This window comes from Pinus tabuliformis, chromosome X, assembly GCF_031772625.1.
Source record: "Pinus tabuliformis cultivar Carrire ecotype Pingquan chromosome X, CPIR1, whole genome shotgun sequence".
Classification (NCBI taxonomy): domain Eukaryota; kingdom Viridiplantae; phylum Streptophyta; class Pinopsida; order Pinales; family Pinaceae; genus Pinus; species Pinus tabuliformis.
This window is the reverse complement of record NC_142308.1, coordinates 769,713,543-769,731,731: the sequence shown is the minus strand read 5'-3', so window position 1 is coordinate 769,731,731 and position 18,189 is coordinate 769,713,543. Positions and strand designations below refer to the sequence as shown.

The window sequence follows — 18,189 nt, the reverse complement described above, 5'->3', positions numbered from 1 at the left end:
AGAACAGAACAATGCAAGAGTAGAGCAGAACAGAGCAGAACAGTACAGATCAGTACAGGGCAGAACAAGACAAAGCAGAACAGGAAGAATAGAGCAGAGCAGGGCAAGGGTCAGGCTGTACAGGGCAGTGCATTTGATGGATGAATAATAACGACCAATAAACAGATTGCAGATGAAGTTCTCCCTAGTTTAGAGGGAGTGTTAAAATTGGCAACCAGGGAAAAACTTCATGTGGGTCATCTTATTCATGGTTGATAATATTTTTATTAGATTCTTCTCGTCGAGAGGTGTAGGATTGATATAAAGATCATCCGATTCCGATAAGTATTCATGGAGATATGAATTTATTTTGATTATGGAATTATTATCAAGCCGACCTACAACTCATGTAGGCTCAGAAGCCCAACAGTCACATCTATTCAAACACCAACGTTGTGTATAAATATAGGAGGAATTTTCCTCATTTGGACTCACTCATCTCATCACATCTCTCTCTCTCTACTGCGCAGAAAAGAGTCTCTTCTCTATTTCGCAGAAAAGGGTCTCTCTCTCACACGTGAAGTCGGAAGCTGTTGAACCTGAAGCTGTAACTGCAGATCCAAAGTTTGACCAGCGTTGACCATCAGATCTCCTCCTTAGAACTGCGCTGTAGGTCCATCTGGATCTCCTCTGAAAGCCGCAACTTTTGGTGGTGGAATCAAGTCAATCCGACGGACGGTTTGCAAGATATCGACTGCCCTAGTTTGAAGGAAGCTGCTGAAACTGAAGCTGCAACTACAGAAGTAAATTTTGACCTGCGTGGACTAGAAGATATCCTCATCTGAACTGCATTGTAGGTTCATCTGAACCTCCTCTAAAAGCGGCAACTTTTGGTGGTGGAATCAAGTCAATTCGACGGACGGTTTGCAAGATATCGACTGCCCTAGTTTGAAGGAAGCTGCTGAAATTGAAGCTGCAATTGCAGAAGTAAAGTTTGACCTACGTGGACTAGAAGATATCCTCATCTGAACTGTGCTATAGGTTCATCTGAACCTCCTCTGGAAGCCGCAACTTTTGGTGGTGGAATCAAGCCGATCCGACAGTCGGTTTGTGAGATATCGTCTGCCCTAGTTTGATGATGACGCCGCTCATGCTGATGCTGCTGATCTAGGGTTTGCTACTGCTGATATAAATCAGATTTATTGTACTATTTCTCTCTGCTGAATTATTGAAGATAAAAGAAGATTTGATCAAAGGGTTTCCCCACACATTGTGGGGTTTGTCCCTGGCTAGCCGCCACATCTTGTCTCTTGTCTTGGCTTGTTTTCTGTCAATCGTTTAACGTTCTATCTGCACTTTACTTTATGTATATGTGATTGCTAATCTGTGGAATATAATAAGAAAAACAAGTAAAGTGTTATAAGCATAGAACATACCATATCTTAACATTCTCAAAGGTTGCAAAAGAGCTTAAATCAACATTTTCATATAAAAAAACTGCATGTAAATTCTTACCATTTTCCTCATCTTTTGACTGAAGGAAAAAGATGCTTTGAAACTCCTTCCTAATTCTTGAGGTGTCTTCTTGGAATCTTGGACTTTCTTATTTCAGCTCCTTGGACTTTGGTGCTGATAGAACCTCATCCTCATCATCATGAGGACAAAAGGTGCAGACTTGGCCATCTTCCTTCTCTGAGGGGCTTTCTGCACTAGCCTCTTGTGTAAGGGTTGTTTTCGAAGAGGATGATGATGAAGGTGAGGATGGAGGTGAAGATGATGGTGAAGAATATGGTGGTTCATCATAATTCCCTTTTGAAGGCTTGTCATCATCTCCTCTTTTTCCTCCAGAAGAACCCTCTCCTTTTGAAGGCTTGGAGCTCTCACCCTTCAATCTTGAATTTCTCTCTTCATAGAGAACTTTCACCATGTGGGTCATGTTAAGGAATGCTTTTTTGAAAGAATTCTCATCCTTTGATATATTATCAACTCCTCCATCATGAGACATGCTTACTAAAGCTTCAGGAACAACTTTAGGTGAAACTTATGGTGGGGATTGTGGCAAATGTGCTCTCCTTGTCCTTGTCCCAAATTGAGAACCTATACCCACAAGCTTTCCCTCTCCTCTCTTAAGCCTCAACCTTGTAAGCATCATAAACACTTGCAAACAATTAAATCCTCACAGGAGCAAAGAAAACCTATTCTCTAAGGCCAAACTTGGTCTGTATATGAAACTACTTGAGGATTATGTAAATTGCAAGTTAATAAAATGAGTTTTTATGGCTTTTTAAGTTCAATTTATACACATTAAAACATGAATTTAATTGATATATTGCAGAAAATTGTAGATAATAAAACCATAATAGTAACCACAAAACAAAACATGATGAAGGAGTTCACCCCTCCTGGGCTACGTCTCCTGGTCCAGCTTCCAATGCTTGGCCCTCTTTCATTATGCTAAAAGATGATGACAAAAATGAGTTACAGTGCTCAAATGGCTTCAAAAACTGCTTCAACGGCTTCATAGCTATCAAAAACCCTTTTCTAGCCTCTTTCTACTCCCAAAAAGACCAAAAACTGAGAGAGTAATGAGCTTTCCAAGTTTTGCTGCTAGTTGACCCACAATTTCGCCAAGTCTGGCTAACTGTCCTATATTTTCGCCCCATTTTTCGCTAATGGAGCAACAAATTGGCACACCACCGGTGCAAATTATGGGACCGTTAATTTCTCCATTAACTCATGTGCGCACCGGTGGTCACATGGGCGCTCCACGTGACTTGGGGTTGGACCCCGCGGTCTAGCTCCCCTTTGTATCAACCCTTGGTCTCGGCATTATGGTCGCAAGGCCAATGTTTAAGGTTGGGGGGGTCGGGGCTAAGCCCTAGCCCTCGGTCCCGCCCCTAGTCCTTGTGGGCGTGGCGACCGGGGCTGGGGCTAGCCCTCGACCCCTTACCCCAATACTCACCCCAATAATGTTTAAATAAACATATGGTGGGTCCTTTACACAAGGCCCACATTGGCGCAATGGTGTATGCAGATATTTGTTGGTAAGCGGTTTCAGGTTCGATTCCTGTGGAGTAAAATTCAGACTTGCCCCAAAAAATTTCATGGCCACTGAGGCACCACGTGGCATCCTATGGCTGGGCCATGTGGCGGCCTCCGGTTACTCCACCTAACCAACAACAAACTGACCAATAAATAATCACCAACTCAGCACAAATAAGAATATGAAAAGTGGCGCGATGTCATTGGCCATTTTTGAAGCCCAGTCATATGCCAACTCGGCAGGCCCAGTGAGTATGCCACGTCAGCATTACAGACTGTTGACTGGGTAGTCGTGCACATAATTTTGCCTGCTTGCCAAAACGATCAGAACTCATTTCCGGGAGCATACGACGTCTGTTTTCTATGAAACGAGTTGCGCTGGATTCAAGTAGACGAGATCTACGCGATCATTCATGTTTTGCTTCAATCTAAAAAATTTCATTTTTGAGCATATTTTTTAGCATCAAATCACTCCTCCCCATTGGAAGATTTTGGATCCCAAAAGCTCTTTTATTACTGAATTCAACAATTTGAGCTTTTCATGAATGTTATAGACAATTTTGTGCCTTACAGCAACAAGCATGAATTGTCAATAATCCAAGGGATCCAAAGTTCCCTAAACATGATGTTCCTACCCCTAGAGGAACAAGGTCAGCAAACCAACAGCTCTCAGATCAATTCTCCACCTGAAAATACTCAAAAACAAGCAATCCTGAAATCAAAGCAGGTGCTCCACTAGGTTTCTACGCCGAAACTCAGTTGCTCCATGGTGTACCTGCGTTGCAAAGCAAGTGGGACAAAGGCCACCTGCGCTGAGCGAGATGGGACAAGTGGCACACTGAGTCATTGCTCTGGAATCTTCCAAAAATGACACTTGGATCAGGTATTTCGCCTTGTGATGAGTCAGAGGCTCTGTTTCTCCAAGTGGAAGCAAGGTTCTCCAAGTGGACTCAAGAACTGAAGATCAACTAAAGATTAACTGAAGAGAGAGAGGACACAAGGCAGCTACACATCAGTTGCAAGCTGACTCATCCTTTCTCAATTCATCTATATATTGAGCTCTCTCCTATGAGCTCGGGAGGCTGGAATTTTGTGCAAAGTAATGATATGTTGTTGGTTTCATTCTTGAGTTATTGGGTGATTGTTTGAGAGAGGTGAAGAAGAGAAATTCTTTCTGCTGGGAGGTGTTGCTGGGTTGGAGCCTGCAATGGTTGTAATCCTCTCAGAACCTTTATTTCTTCATTAATAAAAGCTATTGAGGTTCTTCTATGTGCTCTTGTTTCAATTATGTATTGTGATGATTGCATGTTTGGTTTACACTAATCCATGAACCAGTTATGATTGCATGCCTCTTGTAGTTTCCTTCTTTGTTATTGTGCAGGATCTCATTGCAGCTGGGTGAGCAGAACAACAAAGAGCTAGGAGCAAGCGGCCAAAGAGGAGAGTTTGGATTCGACATTAAGCGCAAGGCAACGGTTAGTGCTTTTTCCATCCTCTTTTGCTTTCATAAAGAAGTAAACCTTCAGTAGTTTGTTTTACAGTTGTTGCTAAGGAACTGTCACCCTTAGAGTGGGTTAGGGTCATCCGAGTCGGATACTTTTCCCTACAACAAACTGGCGACTCCACTGGGGATCGTATCCATTTGATTGTGTTTGTAGTATTTTTGCTATTCATTTCCTGAACAAAAGAGTACCAAATCGAAAAGCTTTTGACTATATCAAAAGCGAAGTAGAGGGGCTGCTACTCTTGCTCATTGTCTGAGCAGATTCATGATTTGAAGAGCTGATCTACAAAGAGCCTTGTAAGCTCTTAGTGATAGCTTTGCACCTTCTAAATCATCCCTTTGAGTATGCTTGACTGAATGCTTCTGATTTGAGCAAAAACCGTGCATTTTTTAGAAAATTATGACCCGGAGACTGTGAAAAACGCAATTCTCGTTTTCCAAAGCAGGTAGTACACAGGCTACCTGCTTTGCAACGCAGGTCCCGAACTGACTACCTGCGCTGAGAGCCAGTTTGACTGTGCAGAGCCTGCGTTGACCCAAATTTTCTTAGTGCATTTGGGGTTTCCTCTTTTCTCTTGCCTGTTTTCACTTAGTTTTGCTGCTAAGTGTCAGTCTTGTACCTGTTTTGAAACCATATTACTTGCCATCATTCCGCCTCTGTTATATAACGAAATTGTACTTGTTCTTTGTATTTCTTGCTCATTTACAATTTCCCATAACGAAAAGTAAACTAGTCATGCTTTTGGCCTCTTAGATCTGAACCTGTGTTAGGCGTTTTGCTGGTCTAAAGAGTTAGCTTGTTTGCTGTCCATAGCTGATTAGTCATTTTACTTTCGTTAGTTTGGTTTGATTTCATGTATTTCCAGTGATTAAGCAAGTGAATCTTAAGGTGTCTTTTGATTTTGGACAAGCTTGTTTGTTTTCACTTTAAATCGAAATCAAAGTTAAATAACAACTTTCTTTTTGTAATACATCAACATTAAGAAAGGGAAAAGAAAATACATGCATTGTGCATTTTGCATTTGAAAAAGTTTGCATGATGATTTAGGAGAAAGTGCATTAGTTTGTGCTGTATGAACTGTGTGAAAAGATATGCCTTTCTTCTCCCTCAGTAGTTAAGATTTTCATCAGTCAAAAAGATTTGAAAAAGCTTGCTTCTCATCTTAGGCTGCATTTAGGAATTTGTCATATACATCTCGTGGTGATCCTTAAAGGCAAACTGCTAAACAAGATCAACATTAAAATAAATTCAATTTACATAACAACGCTTTGTAACATAACGCAAACACATAGAGGTCTAGGTAGAGACGTGTTCCGGCGTCGTTAAACGTAGTGACTGTCGATCTCTACGAAGGTGGGTGATTCCTCCTGAGAGTCGGTGGCACTAATACGGACTTGTGCTCCCACGTACCGTCGCGTATATATTGGGAGACCCCTATAGGAACAAAGCCTTTATCCATAGGAAGCCGTGTCGGCCGCCCTACTGATCGCGATGCAGTGAACACAGCATTCACGAAGATCGACCACCCGTACCGTAAAACGTATTCTGTGGTTTCGCGAAAAGTTTGGCACACCCTCTGCCTAGAACTCCAGAGTAGTTTCTTTTGGCCTTTTTCAAACTCTATAACTGAAAAAGTCCATCCGAGCATTTGTCACTTCGGGCTCGTTAAAACATCGAAGGAGACTAGAGTCATCTTTAGCTTTTTCTCAACTCTTAAAACATGAAAAAGCAAAGTTGTGTCTAAAGCGTCGTTAATAAAATTTATTTTAAACGGAACATAATCACCTCCTATTCCTGCGTTGATCTTCGAAGTTAGTCTTTTGGCATCGTAAGTTCTTGTAGAATCGCTAAAATCTTTTGGATAGACTCAAAATGTCTGAACAACCGTCAACATCTAGGACTGTGTCATCCGACACAGCAACAGCAGAGCCTCCTGCTGCTACTCCAACGATGTTTGCTGGTATACCATCTGTCCCGGCAAATTGTCAACAACAAGCCGGAGTCCCATCAGGGACAACAATATGGTTAGTTCCTATTGCTTCATCCGGATTATCATCTGGTACTTCTTATGTTGAAACTCAACAAATTGATCCAATGTGTCTTCAAAGGCCAATCTTCCCTTTAAGTACTGGATTTCCACCATGTGGAGGGCAGTATGCTCTTTCATTGTTCCCTCCCGGAGAACAACCATATGGGAGTTTACAACAAAGTTCAGGTCAAACTGGAATCACATCTAGCGGTTGGGTACCAATACTGCCTCAACAACCAGGAGTTGTATCTTCAATGCAACCAGTACACCCTGTGTCGAATATTACCACCACTCCTGCTATGGTGAATGCATTGCATCAATCACAATCTCAGGGTAGTGCCTCCTTATCTGGAGCGACTCAGGCTCAAACAAGTACTGTGACTCCTCATCTTGGTCAATCATCCAATATTGGTCAACAGCAAATGGTCCAACAACCAGAGCTGGTTCAATCTCAACAACCGCCATTCCAGCAATCATATCAAGGACCTGAGCAACAAGTCTTTGTAAGTAATGGGCAACCATGCTATAATGGTTACGCCCATCAACCTTGTCAAAGTTGTCAACATTATGCTGGTATGCAAAGACCCACTGCTCAGGCGATTCCATCTTATCCTGGATATGCTTCGCCTAACCTGAATCAACAGTTGCCCTTTGTAGCAACTCTAGAATTACCAGATCTAAACCGGCTGACGAATGATCCAATTGCTTATGCCCCTTGGTGGCCAGCGATTCCACACAAACTTCCATCAGACATTCCTAAATTTAATGGAAATCCAGGTGAAGACCCGTCGAATCACGTGATGACATTCCATCTATGGTGTTCATCAAACACCCTGAATGATGATTCGATAAGACTTCGCCTTTTTTAGAGAACGTTAACGGGTCCAGCGGCAAAATGGTATATTGAATTGCCTAGAGCTTCGTTCGACAACTTCAGTGCCTTAGCTACAACCTTTTTAACCCATTTTCAATTACCGATAAGGTATGAAACGGGAACAGAACTCCTTACCAACTTCAAACAGACAACGGCCACTCATATATCTGATCATATACATGAATGGCGACGTCGTCGTAGGATGGTAAAAACATATGTTCCCGATCAGCTATTAGCTGAATGGTTTATAAAGTCATTACTTCCGGCCATAACGGAAGATGTGGCCAAGGGGGGAGTCGTAACAGAAGAGCAAGTTATAGCTCGTGCGCAATATCTAGACTTGGTTTATACTCAGTCTGGCACGCTCTACGACAAAATACCTGACGCCCCTAGACCGGAATTCTCAATTCCTCCTCCTCCTAAATCAAACAATGACTCTCACGCCGGCGATGACGTGATTGGCAAGCACAAAATTTACAGTCGAAATGAAAATGAAAAACTTCTTGCCTCAGAAGTAAATGCCATGTCGACCGACAAGGGCAAACAACTGAAGCAACCAGGGGGCAAGAAGAAAAAGACAGGAAGAAAAAGGAAACCCCCGGCAGGGTGTCATATATGCGATGAGGATCATTGGACGAAATATTGTCCACATATAGCTGAAGTTAAGAAACTCTTCAAGAGTTCAAAAACCCCAGCAGTATTGACTGATCCGTTTCCTAATCCAGGTCAAAATATGGTTGCTAATCAAAATGCTTCTGGGTCCCAAGTGCTTATGTTGTCTACCTCAAAGCAACAGAATAATGCTTTGACAAGGAATAAAGATTACGGGAATCCAAAGCTGTCGAACAACAAGGTTAACGAATGACCTAGTAGTTCAACAACAACTTTGACCGAAGTTGTGCCACCCATCGTTCCTGAGCCAATGATAAAGTCGCCAAAGGGAGTAGTACACAAATCGACATTTAATCCTCGTGCCAAAGAAGCACAGAATTATAATATAGTAAAGGACCTGGCCCAATCGCCGTCCACTATGTCGACACTTGAGGTACCACAAAATTGCCCCTCCCAAGAGCAAGCTTTATCATCAGCAATAGGTGGGATTGGCCCAATGGATTCCAATCTTGTGGCCTTTGATCATAAAGGATATGACCCTCATTTACCAGCTCAACTAGCTTTCCTTATTCAAGTGAAAGCCCTCAACAAAACTGTTCATCGAACAATTATTGATGAGGGGGCATCTACATGTCTTATGTCGATGAGTTGCTGGAAAGATTTAGGCTCACCACCCTTGTCGAAATCGTCAACGACGTTAAAAGCATTTGATGGACGATCATACACTCCATACGGGATTTTAAGTAACTTGCAAGTTGAACTGGGGGGCAAAACAGTAGGAATTGATGTTGAAGTAATTGATGGAAACCTCGATTACAACATCCTACTTGGAAGGCCCTGGATCTATGCCATGGCCGCGATTGTGTCGACCTACTTCAGGAAGATTGCATTTCCCTTCCAAGAAGGAATTACAATCGTCGACCAAAAAACTTTTCTCCCCAACAGTTCACAAGTTACGGGAAGCATTCCAATGATCCATGGAAGCAATCATTCGCTCCAAAATATCGGAGTAGGTCTCCTAAAAGACCCTACTTTAATGGGTACTTTCGCCCTACCGCCTCCAAGTAATCTGGCGAAAGTGGCCACAGTGGAAACCTACAATATGAAATCTTCTATATCCAAAGGATTCAGAAGATTCCTAAATATTTTGTCAGCATGGATCGTCGCCCTAATGGAAATACTGTAAATACAGTGGGCCCCGAGGATAGTTCCTATCTCAGGTCAACCTCGTTAAAAAATGAAGAGTCGAGGATAGTTCCTATCTTGTGTCAACCTCATTAAAAAATGAAACAAATCCCCGAGGTAAACCTTCATTCCAACCACTGAGTCGGATGCAATGAAGCTTGGGGGGCATGCACCTCGATTTTCATTATTATGCTGGGGGCATGCAAACTTATCATCGAGCAGTTTTAGCAATGTTCATGCTCGTTAAAAAATAAACGCAAGAATTGAGCAGTTTTGTACAGAGTTCATGCTCGTTAAAAAATAAACATAAATTGTGAGCAATCTTTCCCTACAGTTCAAGCTCATCCAGAAAAAATGAACCGGTAAATAACCTTGAGAAATGTAACCTTTGATAGCCATATTAAAAGCCCTTGGTCGTGTTTATATGCCATCACCTCCATCCGTTCATTTGGCCAATCGTTCATCTCCATATGTTTGTTTACCCATTTTGAGGAACAGCTGCGAAGAGTGATTTCACTTAGCCATCCTTGTGACTCTGCCGTGATTGGAGAATTCCAACCTGTACCTGGAATCTGTGCTATCCCTGTTCATCACTCGTTCCTCAAAAGACGAGTCTTCTTTGAGCTCTTTTCACTGACTCGTAAAATATGAAAAGTTTGCCGAGTTTTGGCCTTCCAGCTCGTTAAAGGACAAGAAGAGCTATCCCTCCTCTAGATTTTAATCTTTTTGGACCTGAGGGATTATTACACAAAAAGATCGAGCGCTTGTTTTGTTCGGCTCGTTAAAGAAATCGAAAATTCATCCTTCTGTATTGTTTTATACTTTTTCAGACTTAAGGGATTAGAAGACGAAAAAGGAATTTTGGAGTTAACTTTTCGTACCTTTTCAGACTCTCTAAAAATGAAAAGGACCGAGTTTTCTTTGTCGTTAGACTCGTTTAAAATGATTAAATAGCGACAAACTTGTCTTTAGACGAGAACGAGTTTCCCTATCGCTAGGCTCGTTAAAACATAGCGATGGGCTTGCCCGAAGGGCAAGTTATAGAACAAGCATATGTTATCCTCTCAAGCTTGACAAAAATAAAGAGGTACTGGTCAGCAATGACTGGGGAAAAATTGGGAGAACCTCACAGCATTAATGGTAGCAAGTCGCTCTTGAACATGACACTTTGTCCTCCGTATCACATCGGGTTGGGTTGTTTCATTCACCGGTCTCATAACCATGGTCTTCGCCACACCATCCACAATTGGGGTAATGCTACCAATCCATCACATCAGTGTCGTTATATGTTCAAGAGATGTGGTTCTGTAAAGAGTCAACCGTGTTCCACCACTGCCATACATTATCCTTCATCCACTTCATGACCGCCACCCTGAATCATACATCACAGTTTGTTTTCACCTCATCACAATCACTAGCTCCGTTCTGTGTCACTGATGTGGGATTCATTAAGGCCCTCCTTTGACGGATCACTCCTTGTCGACATCAGCTCATTATCCAAGGAGTTGATCTAGGAACACCCCCTTCAGTACTTTGAAGCTTGCATGCCTCAATGGCAAGTTTCTCACTTCCGGCGACAGGTATACATCAACGACCTTCGACCAGAAGATTTTGCATGGTGGTCGACGCCAAGTCCTTTATTCCCACCATGTGGATTGTGCTGCCGTACCTTGAGGGTCATCATCCTTATTGGTGATTCCTCTCGCGCTTGTTAACGGTTTTACATCATTGACTGGTAATCAAGCGATGTCTTTCCATGTTCGACTTCAAGAAATTCTCACATGGATCGACTTGTACATCGAGTGAATATCGGAAGAGATTGAAGACCCCAGATCTAGTTTCATCCATCTGGGCTGCGATATATATTCAGGACATAAAGACATTTGATATGTACATCATTACAGCAGATGATCATCCTTCTCAAAGGATGATAATTTCAGCAGAGAATTATCAGTCTATCATCAGACGATCGTCTGTGCTATGTACCAAAATGAATTTATAAAGCTGAGCATGGGAATGCCCGCCTCAGCTAGATCATGAAAATGTATGAAAAATAATGTATTGTATTGTATCTTATTACAGGACACTTCTCAGCAAATTGAATGAACTTCGGATCCTCTCAATAAAGCATTTCACCCGATAAACGACCTCATACTTTAGGGGGCATCTGTTATAGACAATTTTGTGCCTTACAGTAACAAGCATGAATTGTCAATAATCCAAGGGATCAAGTTCCCTAAAACATGATGTTCCTACCCTAGAGGAACAAGGTCAGCAAACCAACAGCTCTCAGATCAGTTCTCCACCTGAAAATACTCAAAAAACAAGCAATCCTGAAATCAAAGCAGGTGCTCCACTAGGTTTCTGCGCTGAAAACTCAGTTGCTCCATGGATGGTGTACCTGCGTTGCAAAGCAAGTGGGACAAAGGCCATGCGCTGAGCGAGATGGGACAAGTGGCACACTGAGTCATTGCTCTGGAATCTTCAAAAATGACACTTGGATCAGGTATTTCGCCTTGTGATGAGTCAGAGGCTCTGTTTCTCCAAGTGGAAGCAAGGTTCTCCAAGTGGACTCAAGAACTGAAGATCAACTAAAGATTAACTGAAGAGAGAGAGGACACAAGGCAGCTACACATCAGTTGCAAGCTGACTCATCCTTTCTCAATTCATCTATATATTGAGCTCTCTCCTATGAGCTCAAGAGGCTAGAATTTTGTGCAAAGTAATGAATGCTGTTGGTTTCATTCTTTAGTTATTGGGTGATTGTTTGAGAGAGGTGAAGAAGAGAAATTCTTTCTGCTGGGAGGTGTTGCTGGGTTGGAGCCTGCAATGGTTGTAATCCTCTCAGAACTTTATTTCTTCATTAATAAAAGCTATTGAGGTTCTTCTATGTGCTCTTGTTTCAATTATGTATTGTGATGATTGCATGTTTGGTTTACACTAATCCATGAACCAGTTATGATTGCATGCCTCTTGTAGTTTCCTTCTTTGTTATTGTGCAGGATCTCATTGCAGCTGGGTGAGCAGAACAACAAAGAGCTAGGAGCAAGCAGCCAAAGAGGAGAGTTTGATTCGACATTAAGCGCAAGGCAACAGTTAGTTCTTTTTCCATCCTCTTTTGCTTTCATAAAGAAGTAAACCTTCAGTAGTTTGTTTTACAGTTGTTGCTAAGGAACTGTCACCCTTAGAGTGGGTTAGGGTCATCCGAGTCGGATACTTTTCCCTACAACAATGAAAACTGATCTTTTTCCTTGATTCTAGAGACATTGTCTTGTTGTTGTAGACACCATCTTGCTGCAATTTCCCAGAATTTGTAGAAAAACCAACTGTTCTTGAAGAAACAAACATATTCCTTCATCGGTCGTCAATCAAAGGAAACTTAAACAAATTGAAAATTTTCTCACCTCGAACACTGTCGACATGGTGATGTTTAGCTTGTCTTACCTTGTCTTGCTTTCCTTTCCTAGGATGAAGTTGCGGATGCAATTTCCAGCACTTCTCGACCCAATGGCCACTAATATTACAATGGGTGCATAAATTTTTGTGCTTGCTGCTTGATGACATTGTCTTCGAACCTAGAAGAGAGTTTTTCTTCCTTGTTTCATTCCCACATTCAAGCAACTCTTTCCTTTGCTGACACTTCTTCACACTATGGTTATGTGAATGATAGAAAGTGCATGGAACCATATTCCATAAAACTTTATTCAATTGATTATGTGGCTCAAAATCAAAGAAACTATTTAAGTGAGGCTTATACCTTCCCTTGTTATCCTTTGAACCATGCTTCTTACACGAGAGACTTGAATGGTGAGAAGAACTTGTCTTAGTCTCTGCTTCAACTTGCTCATCTCTCTTTGGAGAGGTCTTGCATTTCATGTAGTCCTTTTGCTTTAGAAACCAAGTTGGTACCAATTCCGGATGAAAATCCCAACAATTTTCCTCGTCATGTCCTCTCTTATGACAAAAAGATCATGATACCCAAGAGATATCACTGGAAGACCATTCTCCCTTTTCGACATAGCCCAAACCTTAATATCGAGGTCTCTCCTTTGCCTCAATTGGATGGATAATGCCCTGATTGTTCACTCCAAAGCCTCCTCCCTTGTAACCCATATTGGACAAGAACGTTGTTCCTATGCCTTTTCTATGCTTCTCAAAGGCTGCAAAAGAGATTAAATCAACATTTTCATGTAAAGAAACTGCATGTAAATGCTTACCATTTTCCTCATATTTCAACTGAGGGACAAACATGCTCTTAAACTCTTTCCTAATTCTTTAGGTGTCTTATTAGACTCCTGGTCTTTCTTCTTTCAGATCCTTGGACTTTGGCGCTGATAGAACCTCATCTACTTCATCATGCGGACAAAACGTGCAGACTTGGCCACCTTCCTTCTCTGAGGGGCTTTTTGCACTAACCTCTTGTGAAAGGGTTGTTGTGGAAGATGATGATGATGAAGGTGAGGATGGAGGTGAAGATGATGGTGAAGAAGATAGTGGTTTGTCACCATTCCCTTTTAAAGGCTTGTGCTCATCTCCTCCTTTTCCTCCAAGAGAACCCTCTCCTTTTGAAGGCTTGGAGCTCTCACCCTGCAATCTTGAATTTCTTTCTTCATAGAGAACTTTCACCATGTGGGTCATGTCAAAGAAAGCTTTTCTTAAAGCCTTCTCATACTCTGACATATTATTATCTCCTCCATTAGACATGCTTACTGAAGCTTCAGGAACAAATTGAGGTGAAACTTGTGGTGGAGATTATGGCAAATGTGCTCTCCTTGACCTTGTCCCAAATTGAGAACCCGTACCCACAAGATTACCTTCTCCTTTCTTAAGCTTCAACCTTGTAAGCATCAGAAACACTTGCAAACAATTAAATCGTCATAGCAGCAAAGAAAACTTATGCTCCGATACCAAACTTGATTTGTATATGAAACTGCTTAAGGATTATGTAAATTGCAAGTTAATAAAATGAGTTTTTATGAATCTTCAAGTTGAATTCATACAAATATTAAAACATGAATCTAACTCATAAATTGCAGAAAATTGTAGAGAATAAAACCATAATATAACCACAAAAGAACAAGTGATGAAGGAGTTCACCCCTCTTGGGCTACATCTCTTGGTCCAACTTCCAATGCTTGGCTCTCTTTCATTATGTTGAATGAAGGTGATTACAATGAGTTATAGTGCTCAAATGGCTTCAAAACCTACCCCAACATCTTCAGAGCTATCAAAGACCCCTGTCTAGCCTCTTTCTGCTCCCAAAAAGACCAAAAACAGATAAAGTTATGAGTTTTCCAAGTTTTGTTGCTAGTTGACCCATAATTTCTCCAAATCTGGCTAATTGTCCTACATTTTCACCCCATTTTTCGCTAATGGAGCAACAAATCAGTGCATCACCAGCGCAAATTGTGGGACCATTAATTTCTCCATTAACTCCTGTGCGTGTCAGTGGTCACATGGGCGCTTGATGTGACCTGGGCTGGCCCTCGCGATCTAGCTCCCCTTCATATCGTCCCTTGGTCTCAGCGCTATGGTCGCCTGACCAATGTTTAAGGTTGGGGGGGCGGGCTAAGCCCTGGCCCCCGGTCTTGCCCCTAGTCCTTGTGGGCGCGATCACTGGGGCTAGGGCTAGCCCTTGGTCCCTTACCCCAATACTCTACCCCGTTAATGTTTAAATAAATATATGGTGGGTCCTTTAGTAAAAGGCCCACCTTTGACGCAATGGTGTATGTGGATATTTGTTGGTAAGAAGTTTCAGGTTCGATTCTTGTGGAGTGTAATTTGGACTTGCTCCAAAAAATTCAGTGGCCACCGAGGTGCCACGTGGTAGTCAAAGAAAGCATGTTGAGAAATGCCGATGATCATAACCTTAGTCTTGAATACGAATCTATATTGACTTGATGGTTTGCTTGCAGGCCTCACTTTGGTACTTTCTATTTCTATTTAGAAACTTCAAATAACTAGAAGAATAATTATGTTTCCCTCCTCTTATCGGAATGACACTACTCTTTCAAAGGAAAACTGTCCAACCTACAGTTGGGTTCTGGCTGTCTTCCAATTATCACCTGGATCTGGAGAAAGAGAGAATACAGTGTAATATTTAAATACATCCTATTGGAATTATGATTTATGCCACTAGTTTTATTTTTGAATATGCTTATTGAATAACGTAGCTTATGCAATAAGGCACAGGCCATGCCACAAAAAAAACAGGGGTGGAAAATAGGTTGTGCCACAATCACAACAATGCAAAATCTGGGGAGAATAAAAAGTTCCTGCTTTCTAGATTCTCACTGAAAAATATAATCAAGGTCAACCTCCTCATGTGTTCAAGGAGTTTAGGGTTTTCAAAATAAGCCTAAAGAGAGTTACAATGTGACAATATTGTAAATGCTTTAGCTACTTGGAATAGATTAGAATGTAGGGTTGATGTTTCTGTTGGAGCCTAAATTCATGCAATGTTCAGATTGCAAGTTGGCCTCCAACAATTATCAAAACAATATGTTATGTTCCCATTGTAGTTTTTGATGCCTACTGCATCCATTCTAGGATTGATGGTCAACATGCTTCATACAAAACAAGAACCAAGGAGATAGTACGCATTGCACAAATTTACCCATATGTCCCTTATAACACTTTCTTCATCATAAGCTTGGTGAAGTCAATTGCATTTCCCCAAAACATCTCTATGGGAATCTTCCAAGCATTGTGGAGGAGGCATTTGAACGCAGTCCATATATAGAAGCATGCTTCAATTAACTTTAATGCAGTGACAAATGAACCAGCTTCAGCCCAACGAATTTTATATTGTATTTATTAAAGGATGGGTACTTCCATGAAGTCAGTTAAAGGTATCAATCAATAGTAAATAGGCAGAAACTCTTACAAGCCAATATTCCTGGTAATCTACTCTATCTCCAACAAGAACATAACTTTCACATAAAACCAAAATACATTAAGTTTTGAAACAACCATTCACATAGTTCTGCACATGTTTCACTTTCAAGATAGCTCATTGTTTGCATTTTGTTCTATGTGGAGGGATGAGGTAACCCTCAGCTCTTGCTCAAGGACACTTCAAGATGTCCAATCTTTAGATCCCATAGCTTATTTAGGATCTATCTAAGTTTTAGGAACTTGTGGGAGGAAGTTATGTTGTCCATTCTACATGCCTTTTCACTTTCTTTCTTTTTATTCTCTATTGTTTGTAAATATTTTCCTATAAATATAAAACATATTCTATTCAAAAGAAAGAAGAAGAATAGATAAAAATCTATCATTGAATTCATTAGAACAAAGTTTGGCTTTGATTGTCTATATACAAGGTCACTGTAAACCACAAGGAGAAAGCCCAGAGGGGCAAGACGCTAAAGAAAATGTGTTCAATGTAGAGGTATGAATATATAGGCAAAGGAAATCTCTCTGGAGTCTGTTAGCAGAAAGACATTGTCCAAGGAGTCAAGTTGATCTGTAAATGTAATATGCCTATGGCCTCTCCATTTCACCAACACGGATCCTTTGTGGAATTAATAAATTCAACTGGTGTCTCTGCAATTCCTTAAAACAGATTACAACAATGCATATAAATTCTTTAACAATAACCTGTGTCTCTGTGTTATGCTTTCAGTTATTTATTTTATGTGTGGCCTATCCATAGAACCCAGTTTCTAATACATTGATTTCCAACCATTAAATAAGGTTATTTCATTTCAAAACATTCCCAGCACTTCTATGCTCATTAATAAAACAAAAGAACAACTATATATATTGTTCGATCAGACACAAACATCACAGTGAGCATTATCCTTCAAGGAAACGCTGAATTTATGGTTCTTAATTTGAAGAGAAGGCAATGGGGATTTAAATATGCACTTGGTTTGAAATATGGTATCCAACCACCAATGCTGCATTAAATAAGAACAGAAGCACCCCAGCATTAAATAAGAATAGTAGCACTTTCCTCAAGTTTCAACTTTCAACATCAACATCACCAAGCATTGCCACATTTATATATTCAGATGAGGGCCAACAATTTAAATGGGAGTATCTACAGACCATCTCATTTTCTGCCCTCCATCTCAGCAATTAACAAAGTAATGAGCAAGTATTTGTTTACAAAGGAAAAGATATGAAGTGACATACATATACCGATTTTTCATGTATACTTGTTTTGCTGCAATTTACCATACTATGCATTCTCCAAAGACTGCCTGGTCCTGCATATGTTCAATTTCAGAATAGGGGTCCAAAAAAATAATAATTTTCAGTGCAGAAATGATATATGGAGAATTACATAGCTTGAAAGACATCCATAATACATATACATTGAACAAATGGGTATTATCGCTCACATGGTTAGTCACAGAATTAAGAATACTTGGATGCAGCTAGTCTGTGGGTGGGTGAGATAAAATCTAATGCCTGTGAGTAGATGAAGAAAATGTTGTCATAAAATAGAGTACACCCTAAGGAAAGACAGAGCAAGAAATTTGTTGTGTGGAATGAGGATGGTAGAATTTAATACTACGATACTTTTGAAACCCAAGAGATTACTTCTAAGCATGCAATGTGAACAACACTATGATGCTTTTGAAACCCAAGAGGTTACTTCTGATCATGCAATGTGAACAATATTAGTCTAGTTTAGTCATCCCATTACATAGCACTCAGAAAACATTCAATGATGTTGCCCAAAATTGTTCCTCTTATGATTGTGATTCTATTGAGTACTACAGTCTATCGTTGAATGGGAGGATTGCATACTAGGTAAGGAGACAATTAATCACTCTACCCTAAACTTTTCCAATTTGTGTAGACACAAAGAAGATTACAAGATAGACACTAGCTTAAGTAGATGGTATTCCGATGACAAGTCAACTTGGTGAATAGAAAGTGCACTTTCCCCTAAAAAAATCATTGATCCATCACTTCTAACGTCAATGACTGAAATGACCACCAACATA

The 18,189-nt window shown here is 40.8% G+C and overlaps 1 protein-coding gene across 2 annotated transcripts in view; it reads right to left on the bottom strand.

Annotated features, from left to right (window-relative positions):
* LOC149142127 (uncharacterized) overlaps positions 1-17,462 on the bottom strand; it is a 169,734-nt gene extending 152,272 nt beyond the window's left edge. Inside the window, exon 1 of one of the 2 annotated variants that reach the window (XR_016265232.1) lies at positions 17,369-17,462. The gene's annotated coding sequence lies outside the window, so the exon portion shown is untranslated. The remainder of the gene's footprint in view (positions 1-17,368) is intronic. The other variant, XM_089453039.1, reaches the window with a different exon arrangement.
* Positions 17,463-18,189: the final 727 nt, after the last annotated feature.